Genomic DNA, 17,720 nt, shown 5'->3' on the forward strand with positions numbered 1-17,720 from the left:
GAATTTTTTTAATTCTTCTTTAATTTCTTGGTTGACCCATTCATTCTTTAGTAGGATGCTCTTTAGCCTCCATGTATTTGAGTTCTTTCCGACTTTCCTCTTGTGGTTGAGTTCTAGTTTCAAAGCATTGTGGTCTGAAAATATGCAGGGAATGATCCCAATCTTTTGGTACCGATTGAGACCTGATTTGTGACCTAGGATGTGATCAATTCTGGAGAATGTTCCATGGGCACTAGAGAAGAATGTGTATTCCGTTGCTTTAGGATGGAATGTTCTGAATATGTCTGTGAAGTCCATTTGGTCCAGTGTGTCATTTAAAGTCTTTATTTCCTTGTTGATCTTTTGCTTAGATGATCTGTCCATTTCAGTCAGGGGGGTGTTAAAGTCCCCCACTATTATTGTATTGTTGTCAATGTGTTTCTTTGCTTTTGTTATTAATTGCCTTATATAATTGGCTGCTCCCATGTTCGGGGCATAGATATTTACAATTGTTAGATCTTCTTGGTGGATAGACCCTTTAAGTAGGATATAGTGTCCTTCCTCATCTCTTATTACAGTCTTTGTTTTAAAATCTAGTTTGTCTGATATAAGGATTGCCACCCCAGCTTTCTTTTGGTGTCCATTAGCATGGTAAATGGTTTTCCACCCCCTCACTTTCAATCTGGGGGTGTCTTTGCGTCTAAAATGAGTCTCTTGCAGACAGCATATGGATGGGTCTTGTTTTTTAATCCAATCTGATAGCCTGTGTCTTTTGATTGGGGCATTGAGCCCATTTACATTCAGGGTAACTAGTGAAAGGTATGAATTTAGTGCCATTGTATTACCTGTAAGGTGACTGTTAACTGTCTGTTGTCTGTGTTCGTTTCTGCTCTTTGCTGCTTTTAGGTTCTCTCTTTGCTTAGAGGACCCCTCTCAATATTTCTTGGAGGGCTGGTTTCGTGTTTGCAAATTCCTTTAGTTTTTGTTTGTTCTGGAAGCTTTTTATCTCTCCTTCTATTTTCAGTGATAGCCTAGCTGGATATAGTATTCTTGGCAGATTTTTCTCGTTTAGTGCTCTGAAGATATCTTGCCAGTCCTTTCTGGCCTGCCACGTCTCTGTGGATAGGTCTGTTGCCAGTCTAATGTTTCTACCATTGTAGGTTACATATCTCTTCTCCCGAGCTGCTTTCAGGATTTTCTCTTTGTCTCTGAGACTCGTAAGTTTTACTATTAGATGTCGGGGTGTTGACCTATTTTTATTGATTTTGAGAGGGGTTCTCTGTGCCTCCTGGATTTTAATGCCTGTTTCCTTCCTCACATTAGGGAAGTTTTCTGCTATAATTTGCTCCAATATACCTTCTGCCCCCCTCTCTCTCTCTTCTTCTTCTTCTGGGATCCCAATTATTCTAATGTTGTTTCGTCTTATCGTATCACTTATCTCTCGAATTCTGCCCTCGTGATCCTGTAGTTGTTTCTCTCTCTTTTTCTCAGCCTCTTTATTTTCCATCATTTGGTCTTCTATATCACTGATTCTCTCTTCTGCCTCATTTATCCTAGCAGTTAGTGCCCCCATTTTTGATTGCACCTCATCAATAGCCTTTTTGATTTCGATTTGGTTAGATTTTAGTTCTTTCATTTCTCCAGAAAGGGTTTCTCTAATAACTTCCACGCTTTTTTCAAGCCCAGCTAGTATCTTTACAGTCATGATTCTGAACTCTAGGTCCGACATCATACTAATGTCTGTATTGAGTAGGTCCCTGGCTGATGGTAGTACCTCTTGTTCTTTTTGCTGAGGTGATTTCTTTCGTCTTGTCATTTTGTCCAGAGGAGAATAGATGAATGAGAGAACGAAATGCTAATAGGTTTACAACGTCCCCAGCAAATATACTGTATACAAATCAGAAAAGACCTGAAACAGGAAAAGAAAGGGAAAGAAAGAAAAAAGAAAGAGAAAAAAGAAAGAAAAAAAAAAGATAAAAACAAAAACAAAACAATACAAAAATAGCAGAATATGATCAAATATGATCAGGCTAGTGCATAGATTAGTGCCACACACTAGATTTTGGGCGTATTTTGGTCTGTTAGAAAAAAGTGCCTCCTAAAATTTTAAAGGAAGAAAGACATATATGTACAAAATAAGGGTTGATACAATGAAGGGACGGAAGACGACTGCAAAGATGAAAACTATAAAAGGTTCTACAAAAGGACTTGGTAAGATAAGTTGTTTGAAAAAAGAAAGAAGATTTAAGAAAAGAAAAAAAAAAGGAAAAAGGGAGAGAATGTGATCAGGCAGGAGACTAGAACAAAGCCATACACTAGTGATTTAGGGTATATTTTGATCTATTAGAAGAAACTGTACCTCAAAATTTTAAAGAGAGAACAACTTATATACATATGCCAAAAATAAGGGTAACTACTATGAAGGGATAAAACATGACTCTAAAAATGAAAAATGAAAAATGTTTTTTTTTTAAAAAGGGATTGATAAGATGTTGGTTAAAAAAAGGGAAAAAGAAAAATTAAAAAAAAAACAGTCAACAAAAATTAACTTTGATGAAATAATGAATCATGGTTAAAAAAAAAAAAAAAAAAAAAAGCCATGAATCTATGTGCAGTATTCCCCTAGCGCTGGAGTTCTCCCGTTCTCCTTGATCGATCAACTTGGTCTTGGCTTGCTGGCTGTTTGTGCTGATCTTCTGGGGGAGGGGCCTGTTGCTGTGGTTTCCAAATGTCTTTGCCGGAGGCGGAATTGCCCCGCCCTTGTCGGTCCAGGCTAAGGAAGCTGCTCCGGTTTGCTCTCAGGAGCTTTTGTTCCCTGCAAGCTCTCCGTACAGCCTTGGAGGACCAGGGCAGAAATGGTGGCCTCCCAATCTCTACCCGGAGGAGCCGAGAACTCGGGGCCCCGCTCCTCAGTGTGCCCCCAGAGAAAAGCAGTCACTTCCGTGTCCCCGGTCTCCGGCCGCACCCCGTGCTCACCCGGCCCGTGACCGAGCGTTGCTATCTCTGGCACCCGACCCCGCGCAGAGTCTCCAAACCCAGCATATCCCTGCAGTGCGTTCCCGCACCGCTCCTCCCCGGGAAGGAAGGGGAGTCTCCCCGGATCTGCCGCCTGCTGGGTCCCTGCTGGAGGAGCCATGCCCCGACTGGGCCGCGGGTCACAGTCTATGGCAACCCCGAGCTGAGAGCCCGCGACTCTGCTCCGTCTCTGCAGCCGGCTTCCCCGCTCCAATACCTGGGAGCTCTGGCGCACTCAGGCACCCCCGGTCTCTCTGTGACCCCGAGGGTCCTGAGACCACACTGTCCCGGGAGGATTCCACCCCCCGCTTAGCCACTGCAGCGACGTCCCTCCACGGAGCCAACTTCTAAAAGGTCCGATTTTGTGCTCCACGGCTCTAGCACTTGCCAGAAGCGGCCGGCGGAGGCCCCTCCCCCGCCGTCTATCCTCCCGAATATCGCCTTGGATTCACTTCTCCGCACGTCCTACCTTCCAGAAAGTGGTCACTTTTCTGTTCAGAGAGTTGTTGCTACTCTCTTCTTCGGTCTCCTGTTGAGTTCGTAGGTGTTCAGAATGGTTTGATCCCTATTCAGCTGAATTCCTGAGACCAGACGAAATCTAGGTCTCCTACTCCTCCGCCATCTTGCTCCGCCTCAAATAAATAATTTTTTAAATATCATTGTTAATTTCCTCTCAATCAGAGATAAGATAGAACATTGTAACAGTAAAGATGTTCCAAGGAAAGATGTCTCCATTTATAAAACTGTTATTTACACCCAACTTTATTTATTGATTTTTAAAGATTTTATTTATTTCTTAGAGAGAGAGAGGGAGAAGCAGGCTCCCTGCTCCCGATGCGGGACTTGATCCCATGACCTTGGGATCACGACCTGTGCTGAAGGCAGACGCTTAACCGACTGAGCCACCCAGGCGCCCCTATACCAAAAGTGATAGAGTATGCCTTGTTCCTCAATCAGGCCTGACCAGAGGGGCAAGAATTGCCCATAGAGAAGCTGGGAATACAGTTTGTTTGCTCACCAGCCTTTATTAGGCACAATACGTCACTTTAATGAAATAGACCCCACATGTGTTCTTCCCTGAAGGAAGACTGAGAAGCAGACAAGTGGACTGGCTTGTCATAACCAACTCATACACAACTTTATAAGAAGTAGAATAAAAACTGACCCAAAGTGCTCATTAGTACACATGGTATTGTCCTAAGTACTTTCACACCTGTGAGCCCCTAAGAACCTGACGAGGTTCACTCCAAGAAGTGAAATAACTCAGTCAAAGCCAAGTAGCTGGGAAGTGCAGAGCTGAGATTTGAAGGCAAGATTCCTTACTTTCTTAACCTCCTCTATAAGAAATAAAAGGACAGTTGCACAAGAAGCAGGTCAATTGATCTCTGGTGTGTCCTTTGTGGAGCTTTATTCAAAAAGGTAACTGGCTTCAGAGTGGATGTTTGAATATACAGTATATGCAGCAGGATAGGCAATCAAGACCTTCAGTAATAAATCTTCCCAGATGCTTGGCTGTTGAGATTGTTTTCTGCACTTCTTCCATCCCCTAATCTGTCTACCTCCCTCCACCTTTTGGTTTTCATTTCTTTCCATCAGTAGCCATGGTAACATCCAAAGATAAAACACAGGCCAGAGACTCTCACAAGTATCTGAAAACACGGCCCCTCAACAGCATTTTTCATCAGTGTAATGCCAAGCACCATGTACACAGCAGCTCCCTCCTCCCTGAGCCCTTCATTTCCCACCCACTTAGTTGCAGCCAAGGCCATTTGTAAATCTTATGAGATGACTGACTGCTACATTTGTATTCATAAACTTGCAGATCAGTCTTTCAATGTTTCAAAAAAAAATGCTTGAGCTGGAAACTGGTGGGTTCGTCTCACTACTCCCCATAAACTCGTTCCTAAGAACGAGGCATCCTGCTCATTGTTTATCTTAATTGGAGGTGGCTTCCCATATATGCTGAATATTCAGCAAAATTTTACCACACACAGGCTCTTCCGAATTTCTCGGCTAGGTCGTGAATACTGAAAGATAAGAGAATGGAATCGGAAAGCAGGCTTGGTTCAATGTGTTTTACTTAAAAACAGCCTTGATTAGATTCATGAATATCTGGTTCACCCATCCAGAATACCTAATTATTGACAGCATGATTATAAATCAGAGTAGATTACAAAACAATGATTGTCTTTCTGAAACACATTAAAACATGCAGGGTTTGTAGGCATGAATACCGTCTGGGTGGGTGCATTGTATGTATGTTTAAGGATATGTGTGAAAACAACAGTCAATCTTTTCAGGTTTATTATCTTTCTAATTGCCTAATTTGGCACTGATGATTATTATTTAGAGTTACTAATTTTTTTTTAATCTATTGGCTTTCTTTCCAAAAAGTACTAATGACTTTCTAATGGACAGCAATCCTTAAACACACAGCCTACATCTTTAGGAGGCAAACCACACTGACCTCATGACTCCCTGCCTCCTCTATTCTAGAAATAGCTATTTGTGAGAGCTTATTAAGTCACAGCTGCTGATGCTGCACATACAAGTTCTCGTTCATTCTTCCCACAATCTTACGTGGTATTATTTTGTGCTGGTCTCAGCCTATCAATAAGCAATGCTGTGGTTAGACAGGCCCCGGTGCTTCTGATGTAGGAAATGGGGTCTGGAGCCCGACAGCCAAGAAAGAATTCTTGAGATGTCTTCAGTGCAAAAAGGTGGTTTTATTAAAGCACAGGGATAGGACCCATGGGCAGAAAGCTGTGCTGGAGTCATGAGGAGTGACCAATTATATACTTTCAAGTTGGGAAGGGGATTAGGGATGGCGTGTCTCTAAGCAAGGTTTCCAGGACCTTGAGGGGGCTAGCTATTGTTAGGAAAAGGTCATTTATTACTGTCTAGTAAAACCCTAGTCGTGAGACCCTTCAGATGTGTATCAGTGGGCCATATGCTTGGGGGACGACGGCTAACATATATCTTAATGGGGGGCAGAGATAAAGGATGTTTCCAAAAGGAATTTTTATATGTTAAAGTAGACTCATAGGATTCTGGGGGGTTGGGCTAAGACTGCCTTATGCCCTTAGCAAAGTGTCAACCTTGAGGCAGCTGAGCTCCCAGAGGAAGGTCACTCTACCTGTTTCAAGGACTTGTCAATGAGCTGTAGGCAAAAAGGAAATTTAATTTTTTTTTCTTTTGCCTTTGTTTCCCACATCACTTCTTTTTATGATTGCAAGATGCCCTTCAGCAATGACCATCAGGAAACTTTGAAAAAATAAGGTTTATTTCTTATAAACCCTGGAAATTACACAGCACACCTCGAGCCACACAGTGAGGTCACAAGTAGACAAAGTGCTCACTGTTTAGGGATTCTGCTTTTATTGGGGTCCACAGTGGGGGCTCGAGGGTGGTGGGGTCACTCTTTACTAGTGTATTTAAAATATAAGAGTGGGAATTTAAAGTGAGGGGGGAGAAAACACAAGTGGCCCAAATGGTCTGTTATCACAATCAATAAACCTCAAACAAAGGAGCCTTAGCTGGGGGAGATGGTCTGGCTCCTTCCGAGTTGTATGGCTGGCACTGTGTTTATACAGATTGAAGTCAATGCCTCTTTGAAATGGATGCCTCAGCTATAGAAAACAAAAATAAAACTGTCAGGGCTTACACTGATGGATGTATTTTTAGGACAGAGGAAATGGAGGCTCAGGGAGAGTAAACAATTTGCCTGAGGTCACACAGCAAAGTGGTGGCAAAGTTGAGAGTGGGGCCCAGGTCTGCAATGCCCCACACTCTTTCCTTCCAGCCTTGTGTCAATTACCTCAGCTTCAGTCACCCACCATCACCTGCATAAGCATTTGAAGACATTCCACCAACTGTGAGTGCTTCTGGCCACCATATTTCTTATCCGCTGGCTCCTCACCTCCTCTTTTTGCATAGCCCACCAGTACTGTTAGCACAAAATCCTTCCTAGCTGGTCCCCTTCAGCCTTTTGCTCAACTGCCCTCTTGATTCCTACAAATCTGCTTCTAATTCTTCACCTGTACCCATCTTGGCACTCATCAACCCTTGGTACACCCTAATCCTGGAGGCCACCAACTAGTGAGGGAGCAAGTAAACCAAGAAAACAGGTGGACTGTTTGCACCCAAAGCCACGTTAATCAACCTCAGTTTCATTCTCATTATGCCTGGGTAAGCCTTTCATACTTCCCAATTTGATTCCCAGTCACATTCCCTGGACTCTATTTCAAAGGTTCTGTCCTCAGACTCCTGGCCACAGTCCCTCCTATGCCTCCCTCAATGAGAAGCTCACATTCCATTTCACCAAAGTGATGGAAACCCTTTGGCGAGACATGCACAGCTTTCCCCTCGTCATCTCAATCATTTGTTTCTCCTGCTTCCATCTTAGGGGGAGAAAAATACTTCATCTCAGCATCTATACCATCATGCATCACCCTTCAACAAATTAAACGACACAAAAAGGAAACAATCAGTCAAATCCAGAATGTGAGGCATTCTTCAGTATAAATGGCTCAGTTTTTTTTCAACTAATAAATGGCATGCAAGAAAAGGATTGTCCGGGAAGGGCTGCTACAGATTGAAAGAGACATAAAAGAAGTAATAACCAAGTGCAGCGCATAGACCTCATGTGGCTGCCGATTCGAACAAGCTCTGTGTAAAAAGGCGTTTGGAGACAAGCAGGACAATTTCAATATAGGCTGGGCATTAGACTACAGTGAGAAGTTGATGTTAATTTTTTAAGTCTAATAAGAGCATTATGTTTATGAAAACAAAGGTCCTTATCAGCATAGTGATTCACACTGAATTATTATGAGTGAAATGATACATGGTGTCTGGAATGCATTTCAGAATACTTTGGCAACTTTTTCGTACCCCTACGGGGAACGGATGAAACAAATTTTGGAAAATATTCGTAACGATCCAAAGCTGGGTGTTGGGTAATTATAGGCTGTCTCTACTCTTGTGTATGTTTGAAAATATGCATGCTGAAAAATTTGGAAATAATAAAGCAACTGAAAATCTTTTAAAAATCATTATTTAAAAATTATTCTCTTTCTCTAACATGGTAACTCTACCTCTGTTTGATCATTCCTCCTTCTGTCTTCAAAACAAGCCTCTTCTGTCCTGATCTTCTCTGAATAGCATTATTTCCAGAAGCTATTATTTCCCTAGCTCTCCTGAAACCCTGACATTTTAAGAAAGGAGTCCAGATCACGCCGGCCTTGCCCTAGTGACATTCACTCCCTATCGCTCCCTCCCCAGCTCCTCTCACCCCTGGCAATCTGACTGTTCTCACAGCCACTTTTCCAGCTCTAAAAATCGAGGTGCTGAACCACCAACACACAACACAGGTCCATCTCTCTGAGCTTGCTATTTCTGCAACCGCCTGTCTCTTCTCTTCTAGACCATTCTAAAGACCTGATTTACATGTATCAACTCACATCATCATCCCAACAATCCTATGAGGTAAGTACTAGTATTATCCCCATTTTACGAAAGGGGGAAATCGAGGCTGAGGACAGTTGACTAACCTGTCCATGCTCATACAGCCAGTAACTGGTGGGGCTGGAATCCTGGGCAGCCTGACCTTTGGTCCATGACTTTAACCGCCATGCCAATCATCTCTTACTGGAGGCTAGCAAAGGGCTCCTTCTGTCCCACAAGCCTGTATACATGCTATATACAATGCCACAGGAGATAAAAACAAACAAAGAAACAAACATTTGGGACTTGAAGGTGCTGTCACAGTGTCCTGCTTGCCCAGAAGAGGGACCCTTTTGCTATGTTAATGGGACCATCTAATAGTCAGCACGGTCAACAACATCATGACAAAGTTCACTTTATTTTTAATAAATTAGTCAGCAAAAATGCTCCAAACATGACAAGCTAAAAGCTAAACAGATAACACAGCTAGCAAATGGACAAGTACTTTATTCTCTGACATCTCCTAAAGCCCGTAACAACAATCCCACTCTGAGATAATAGGAAGGTGAAGGTAGTTTAGGTAACGATAACGTGGCCTCTAGAGACACTATTTTTGTAAATCTTGTCATTTCAAATGGAAATAGATGAGTCATCACTTTCCTCTGATGAATCTGTTTTTCTTTTATTTTCAGCAGCTCCCCAGGAGAATGAAGTCCAGGTTCCTTCAGGTGACCCCCTGCCCAGGCAACCAGCCTCACCGCTACCTACCACCACTTGCCGATGTCTTCCACACAATCTGTTTGCAGTTTCCTGAGGGGCTGTGGAGTTTCAGCCCCAAGGGCACGAGTACCTCTGTTTCCAGTGCATACCTATGAGCCATGCTGAATTACAACCTCCTCGGCTGTCCCTTTGCTCCACCCTTTGGCCTCTCAGAACTCTTTCCAGTGCCCATATTTATATGTCTCTCACTCTGTTGTGACTATTTTACCCACATTCTGGAGAGCTCAGCTGAGCGGTCCAGTGTGTAGGAGTAGCCCATGTAAACAACAACACAAAAATGAAGGTGTCAAGCCCTTAATCACTTACTGCAATAGTGTAAGTCAGAGTCTAACACCAGAGGAAGCACCCACTCTTCCTGGTCCATTTTCCCCCATGGAATGGTATATGAGTTGACCAGTGCAGACAAGAGGATCCTTCTGTTGCCTGAGTTTTGTCTTATGGACTCTGAAGTGGGATGCAGAGGGCAAGTAAGGTGGGCTAGAAGTGAACTGAGCCATAGTGGAGGAAGAGTATCTTTAAGGTTCTCCCCCTCATTTCCTGTAAGGAGAGCTCAGCAGGGGTGGGCACCTGCAGATGACACTGTCCAGGCCCCAGTGAAGAGACCAGGAATGAAGGTTCTGCAGGGAGGCATGGAAAGATGTGAAAGATCATGACTGAACTCCCCTCAGACTTCAGTGCATTGGCTGTGTCCCAAGCCTGCCGGGGCCAGGACAACTTCTCCCCGAGGCCAGTCATGTAAAGCTTTTGTAATTGACTTTAGTCGGGCCTGAAAAATCACACCCATGCTTTTAATCTGCAGCTGGACTCCTCACACATCAATCTGTCTGCCCTACTGAATTTTAACTTCTCGAAAGCATCAGTCATGACTTATCTTTGTTTCTCCATACAAAGTGGATGCTCAACCACACGCAAGATCTTGCCGATTGAGTGAGTATCTGTTTCATCTGTGCATTTCCACTTGGATCCAATTACAGAACCACTGGAATAGAATACTATTGCTCTGGTTGTCTTATCTATCAAATCTTAAAAGGTGCAAAACTTAATAAATTTTAACAATGTTATACCAAGATCCACCTGATTCAAATCTGTCCCAAAAAACAATTATAGTATTTTTTTGCCACCTTGAAAAAAAATAATTCTCTGGTTTAGTAGGTCCAGAAAATAACACAAAGGACTGCTACTTGCACTATCAAGTTCATCTTGTGCTGATTCTGGTGCCTATGACAAAAGTTTCGAAAGTACCTGAATCTGATTGATATTCAGAATTTAAGGTTTACAGGGATTATTGTTTCTTTTACCTTCCCTTCATTCATTATTAATGTGAGGCATCTCAGGAATATCTGATTTTGTTTAGCATAGTTGTTTTCAGTCTGATTATCTTTGATATTGCAGATTCTAAATGCTTGGCACTTGAGTACCATGCCTTCAAGATTATTTCCCCAGGCAATCTACAGGGAAAGCCATGGTTTTAACACATCCAGGGGAAGAGCTGTGCCTTCTGCCTCTTTCTTCCCTCAGTATATACTATGGATCCTGGGATATACAAGGATTCAATAGACATTTGTCAAATTGAATTGACCTATACTTTATCTTGAATGTTTGCTATTTAAATAGTTGTCACTCTTACTTTGTGGTTTATTTGGAGGAAGAGGCTCTTCTTTTATGGAGCATGATCTTGTAGAGATCGAAAAATATTCCCTTCATCCCCTCTAGGTTCTTTGGCTGGTCCAACAATTAAATTGACACAAAACAGATTAACAGAAGAAAAACAAACTTAATTACATATATACGGGGTCCCCACAAGGACATGAGACTCAAAGGCAGTTGGGCAATTGAGGCTTATGTGCCATCCTGAGTTAACTGAGAAGGGGGTAGCGGTCTAGAGTCAAAGGGAAGGAACACAATTCACAGGAAAAGCAAATGTGTGGTAACAAATGTGTGCCACACCATGCAAATAAGTCTTTCTGATATAAAAAATTATCTTTGGCAATAGATCTCTTCATTATACAGGCCCCTATCTAAATTCTTTTAGGCAGGTAAGACAGGGGTAAGAAATTCTTCCTGAGTCTGCTGGGCCTCGATTGCCTTCAACCCCAAATAACCCACATGCCAAAGTCGCATATTTTGGGGTAGTGTATTCTGTTACCCCTTAGTCTCTGGGTTATGACTTCCTGATTTCTCTGTTGTATTTCTTCACATATATTATTACATTAATGGGGTCTCAGCAGGGGCGCCTGGGTGGCTCAGTTGGTTAAGCGACTGCCATTGGCTCAGGTCACGATCCTGGAGTCCCGGGATCGAGCCCCACATCAGGCTTCCTGCTCAGCAGGGAGTCTGCTTCTCCCTCTGACCCTCTTCGCTCTCGTGCTTTCTATCTCTCATTCTCTCTCTCTCTCTCAAATAAATAAATAAAATCTTAAAAAAAAAAATGGGGTCTCAGCAAACCGCAATTAACATTTCAGATTTTATCACCCAGCATTATCAGTCTTGCTTTTGACAAAATCAGATATTAACTTTTGATCACACATACTTACAGAATATGAAGCTTCAGTAAAGTTGAAGATCTTATCATTAGGTTTTATTAATCATTTCCAAGCTGGTTTCCTGAGTCTCCTAAAGAGATTGTTACTACTTCTTCCTTTGCTTATTAAGTTTAAATCATAGATTTTCTTTACCCACATCTCTTCTCTTTCTCATTTGTATTCTGCCAGGTATAAATTATCTTTTGTAGAGATTGGGAAAGAGGGTGTTTGAAAAATGCTTGAAAAATATGATATATGTATAAACACATGGCACAAGTAATAAAAAGTACTGAATGAAAGTCCTCAACCAAACCATAAGCATAGAAACACAATTAATGTCAAATGAACTATGAAAAAGAGCCAATACACAGCTTTTAAACTTTAATTATTGCCTGTGTCACACAAAAGGAAAAAAAAACAAACCTGTTTCTAGCACTTTGTGTACCTGCTAAAGACTCTAAATGGAATCAGATATACAGGTATTTCTCTAGTAGTTAAAGAGGTTAGTATCCAAGTACTGTGTAAAGACATTAATTAAATCCCAATTTCAGTCTGTCCTAAGACACTGCTCTCTTGAAGCTGTAAATAAATGAGAACTATTCCCAATAGATCCAGTGCATTGCACACCAAGGAAAAACAGGAGTATGGGCATGTAGACAAATGCATTGTGAATTAGCTCTTTTAGGATAAAGAAAAAGGAAAAGGTAGAAGAACAGAAGTGAGGTCTTATTAAACATGACTGAGTCACAGATCACAGTACTAATGGTGCTGGACCTCTCACACATAAATATGCATGAAGCCCCTACTGTTTGTGTAGCATAGAAACATACAGCGCCCAAAGGCCTTCATAATCCAGTTGATGAAAAAACATGTAAATTCAGAAAAAGGCATTGTCACAACTGTCTACATACAAGATCAACACACAAAAATCAATCACATTTTTATACATTTACAATGGCCATGAAGAAACTGAAATTTTAAAACACAGTATTATTTAAAAACCTCTTCAAAGAAGATGAAATGCTTAGATATAAACCTAGCAAAATAAGTACAGGATCTGTGTGGAAAAGAAATTACAAAACGCTGATGAAAGAAATCAAAGAAAGCCCACCTGGAGAGAAATACTGTTCGTGGATTGGTAAACTCAACATAGCAATGATGTCAATTCTCCCTAAATTGATCTACAGATGTAATTCAATTTCCATCTAAATCTCACCAAGGTATTTTGTAGACATAGATAAGTTGGTTCTAAAATTGATATGGAAAGGGGCGCCTGGGTGGCTCAGTTGGTTAAACATCTGCCTTCGGCTCAGGTCATGATCCCAGGGTCCTGGTATCAAGCCCTGAGTTGGGCTGCTTGCACAGAGGGGAGTCTGCTTCTCCCTCTCTCTCTCCCCCTGCTTGTGCTCTCTCTCTCTCTCTCTTGCTCTTTCATGTTCTCTCTCTCAAATAAATAAAATATTTAAATAAAATAAAATTTATATGGAAAGACCTAGAAGAGAAAATCTTGAAAAAGAAGAATAAAGTAGGAAGAATCACTTAATTTGATGTTAAGGCTAACTATATAGCTACAGTACTCAAGAGGGCATGGTATTGGCAAAGGGATAAATACATGGGTCAATGGCAAAGAGAATCCAGAAATAAACCTACACCATTAAGCTCAGCTGATTTTTGGCAACGATGCAAAAGCAATTCAGTAGAGAAAGGACAGCCTTTTCAACAAATGGTCCTGGAATAACTGAATATTCATGAGTCAAAAATGAATCTCAACTCAAACCTCAGGCCTTAGGCTAACATTGTTTTTAAGATTTTATTTATTTATTTGAGAAAGAGAGAGAAGCACAGTGGAGAAGGAGAAGCAGACTCCCCGCTGAGCAGGGAGCCCAACGTGGGGCTCAATCTCAGGACCCTGAGCTGAAGGCAGACACTTAATCGCCTGAGCCACCCAGGTGCCCCACCTTATTTTAATATTGACTCACAATCACCGTGGACTTAAATGTGAAACAAAAAAATGTAGAATTTTTAGGAAAAAAAAAAGGAGAAAATCTTCAGGACCTAGGGTTAAGCAGAGAGTTCTTAGACTTGACACCACCAACAAAATTCATGAAAGAAAAAAAATGAATTAACTGGACTTCATCACAATGTTAAAATATTTGTTTTGTGAAAGACCCTGTTAAACAGATAAAAAGATGAGCAACAAGCAGACATGAAGAAAATATGTGCAAACCACATGTCTGGCAAAGGACTAGTACTTAGAATATATAAAGAACTCTCAGGGGCGCCTGAGTGGCTCAGTCGGTTAAGCGTCTGCCTTCGGCTCAGGTCATGATCCCAAGGTCCTGGGATCGAGCCCCACGTCAGGCTCCTTGCTCAGCGGGGAGCCTGCTTCTCCCTCTGCCTCTGCCTGCCTCTCCCCCTGCTTGTGCTCTCTCTCTATGTCTCTCTCTCTCTGACAAATAAATAAAACCTTTAAAAAAAATAAATTGGATTGTCTTAAAAAAAAAAAACTCTCAAAACTCAACAACAACAAAAGAAGCAAACAATCCAATTAGAAAAGGGACAAGAAATATAAAGGAACATGTTATTATAGACAATGTACAGATAGCAAATTAGCACAAGAAAAAATGTTCAACATCACTAGCCATTAAAGAAATGCAAATTAAGACCACCATGGGATATCATTACATACCAATCAGCACAGCTAAAATAAAAAATTGTGGGGGCACCTGGGTGGTTCAGTTGGTTAAGCGTCTGCCTTCAGCTCAGGTCATGATCTCAGGGTCCTGGAATCGAGCCCCATGTTGGGCTCCCTGCTCAGGGGGAATCTGCTTCTCCCTCTCCCTCTGCCTCTCCCCGCTGCTCATGCTCTCTTTTTCTTTCTCTTAAATAAATAAATAAAATCTTTTTAAAAATTGTGATAACACCAAATGCTGGCATAGATACAGAGAAAATCAATCTTCCATACACTGCTGATGGGAATACAAAATTATATTTCTGGAATATACTTGGCAATTTCTTATAACAACTAAATATGCAAGTACCATATGACCTAGCAATTGCATTCTTGGGCATCTACCCCAGAGAAATGAAAACTTATGTTTACACAAAAACCTACACATGAATGTTGATAGCAGCTTAATTTATCATAATCAAAGCTGGAGACAACCCAAATATCCTTCAACAAGTGAATGATTTGAAAAATCGTGAAAAAAGACAAAAGGTGAATATGTAAGGTGATGATTGTGTTGTTTGTGGTAACTTTCACAATGTGTATGTATACCAAATCACCACATTGTACGTTTTAAAAAGATTATAATTTTATTTGTCAATTATATTTTAATAAAGCTAAAAAAAAACTGTGGTATATCCTTACCTTGGAATACTACTCAGCAATAATTAAGAACAAAATACTGATTACTCACAAAAAATTTCATCATATTCCAACCTCAACAGAAGTAAAAGAAAATGGATTCTTCCACTATGATACACATTTATTGCTTTAAAGGTTTTGAATATGATGGGACCTTACCAAGTCCAACTTCCTCTCCCAACAGATGAGAAATCTGAACTTTGACAGGTAAGGGACTTACCTGAGGCCACACAGCTAGACAGAGGAACTGAGGGCAAGTCAGATATGATGAACCAACTGGTTGGTAAAATGGAAGTGATTATAACTTTGGGAGAAACCAAATACGTGTTAGACTCCTTGATATCCAAATAGGGGAATTCTGAGCCACATCAGAGGTAGACTTGAGATTTTTTAAAAAAGAAAAAAAAAAATCAGATAGGCTATCTAAAAACAAAGCAGGTAAAGGCCCATATTGGGGAAGAAATGGTTACACAGATATCTGGAAAGATACTTTTTTTATTTTATTTTTAAGATTTTATTTATTTATTGGAGAGAGAGCGAAAGCAATCACAGAAGGAGAGGGATCACAGAGGGAGAGGGAGAAGCAGACTCCCCACTGAGCAGGGAGCCTGACGTGGGGCTCGATCCCAGGATCCTGAGACCAGGACCTGAGCCGAAGGCAGATGCTTAACAAACTGAGCCACCCAGGTGCCCCTGGAAAGATACTTTTCGAAGACTACATGCAACAAATAGAATGAAAAAGACTTCATCAACATTAAATGCCAAATGAATTGCACAGACCTATAATCCTACAATTTGAATAATGTCAGAAGAACTAAACCCCAGAACCAACTACAAAAATAAAGTAAATAAAACTAATAAGATAAAATAAATCAGCAATAACAATAAAAAATAACTGAATAGTTAACAAAATTAAATGGCTTTTTAAATTGTTCTTTGAGAAAAAAAGAATAAGAGTTTTATCTATTTCTGAAAGCAGATGGTTTTATATTAATTTGACCAGAGAAGCAAAATCAGCTCAGATTTCATTCTGCATTCTCTGTTGAAGAAATGCATCTTTAGTCATAAAAGCACACAACAAACATGTTACAGGAACAGGGACCAAGAGTCAACCATTCCTTCACCCATTCTCCACCCTAAAAAAAATATTTAGGCTCACACAATATGCTAGGTATTTTTCAAGGGGTACAAAAGTGGCATAACTAGCACAGAAGATAAAAAAGTGACAAGGATCTAAAAGTGAGTAAAACCAGGTGGCATCTGTTTCCTCAAAAAGTTCACTGATTTTCTAGAGGAGACATATTAATTCAATTGTCACCCAAATAAGTATAAAATCACATTTCCAAAGCGCTACAAAGGAGAAGTATATGGTGCTATGATTGCATGCCTTGGGAAGATTTGATTTAGAGGAACTGAGGAGTGTGTCGGGACATGACTGGGAGACGCTTCCTTGGGGAGGGATGATTGAGCTGAGACCTGAAGATGAGTATGAGCTAAAATCGGATAAAAACCAAACAGAGAAGAGCCTGGCTGGCATGGGGGGAACTTACCAGTGCAAGGGCATGGAAGCAAGGTACGCGCGCTCAAGTACAGAAAGAAGACCAAAGTGGCCAAGGATAAAGATGTAGGCAGAGTGCAATGTAGCCGCAGAGGTAGGCAGGGCCAGCCTGGACTGTGCTTTCTACGCAACGGTCAAGATTTTAACTTTTATTCCAGAATAAAGGGAATTCATTATAGAATGATATAATCAGATTCATACCTCAGAAGACCAGCATGCATCTCAGGAGTTGCCCCAGGTGCCCAATTAGGAAGCTATTCCATCAGCTGAGGTGAGAAATGATGTACTTTGAACTGGTATAGAAGAAGGGGAGTTAAATAAGAAGGGGGAAATATGGAAAGTGTTTTTAGAAGGTATAATCCATTGAATTTTTTTGATGGATTGGATATGGAATAAGAAGATGTTCATGACTGTGTTCTAGTGTCCTGGTTTGCTGAATTGACCAGATGGTGGTGCCCTTCACCAAGCTGAGACACAGCGGAGAAGACCAGAGCTGGGTCTGGATATCAGGAGTTCATGATAATTTGAATAATGTTTGAGATATCCAAGTGAAGATGTCAAATTGGCAGTTGGATATGTAATTCTGGCACTAGAGGCAAGGTTTCAATCATGGAGGAGCTTCTACGAAAGCCTTTTGCTGATTCCAAGATGTTAAAGTCTCCTACATATACATAGAGATAAATATAGAGGCAGAGACAGATAAAGATACATAGTATATATTCAGGTGTTAAGAGAAACTGTAGATAGAATCTTGGATCTATGGTTCCTAATCTTTTAGGAATCATGAATTAAAGGATTAAGTACCAAAAGAATGGGAATGGGAATGGATAAATATTCTGAAGGGAGAAAGGCCGATTCCACAAACACAAATTGGTGAGTTCAAATTTAAGCACCAGAGGACTCTAGAGCAGATGAGTAATAGTACGATTTGCGAGCTCTTCAAAAAGAAAGCCATAATTACCAACTAGCAGAACAGACTAAAGATTAGTCTAATTCATTCTATCCCCTTTGTCTAAAGAATTAGCACTAAAGTGTGTTAGAACTAGGACCTGGA

This window comes from Callorhinus ursinus, unplaced genomic scaffold (assembly GCF_003265705.2).
Source record: "Callorhinus ursinus isolate GAN/ISIS: 27379988/994484 unplaced genomic scaffold, GSC_fseal_2.0 scaffold26, whole genome shotgun sequence".
Classification (NCBI taxonomy): Eukaryota; Metazoa; Chordata; class Mammalia; order Carnivora; family Otariidae; genus Callorhinus; species Callorhinus ursinus.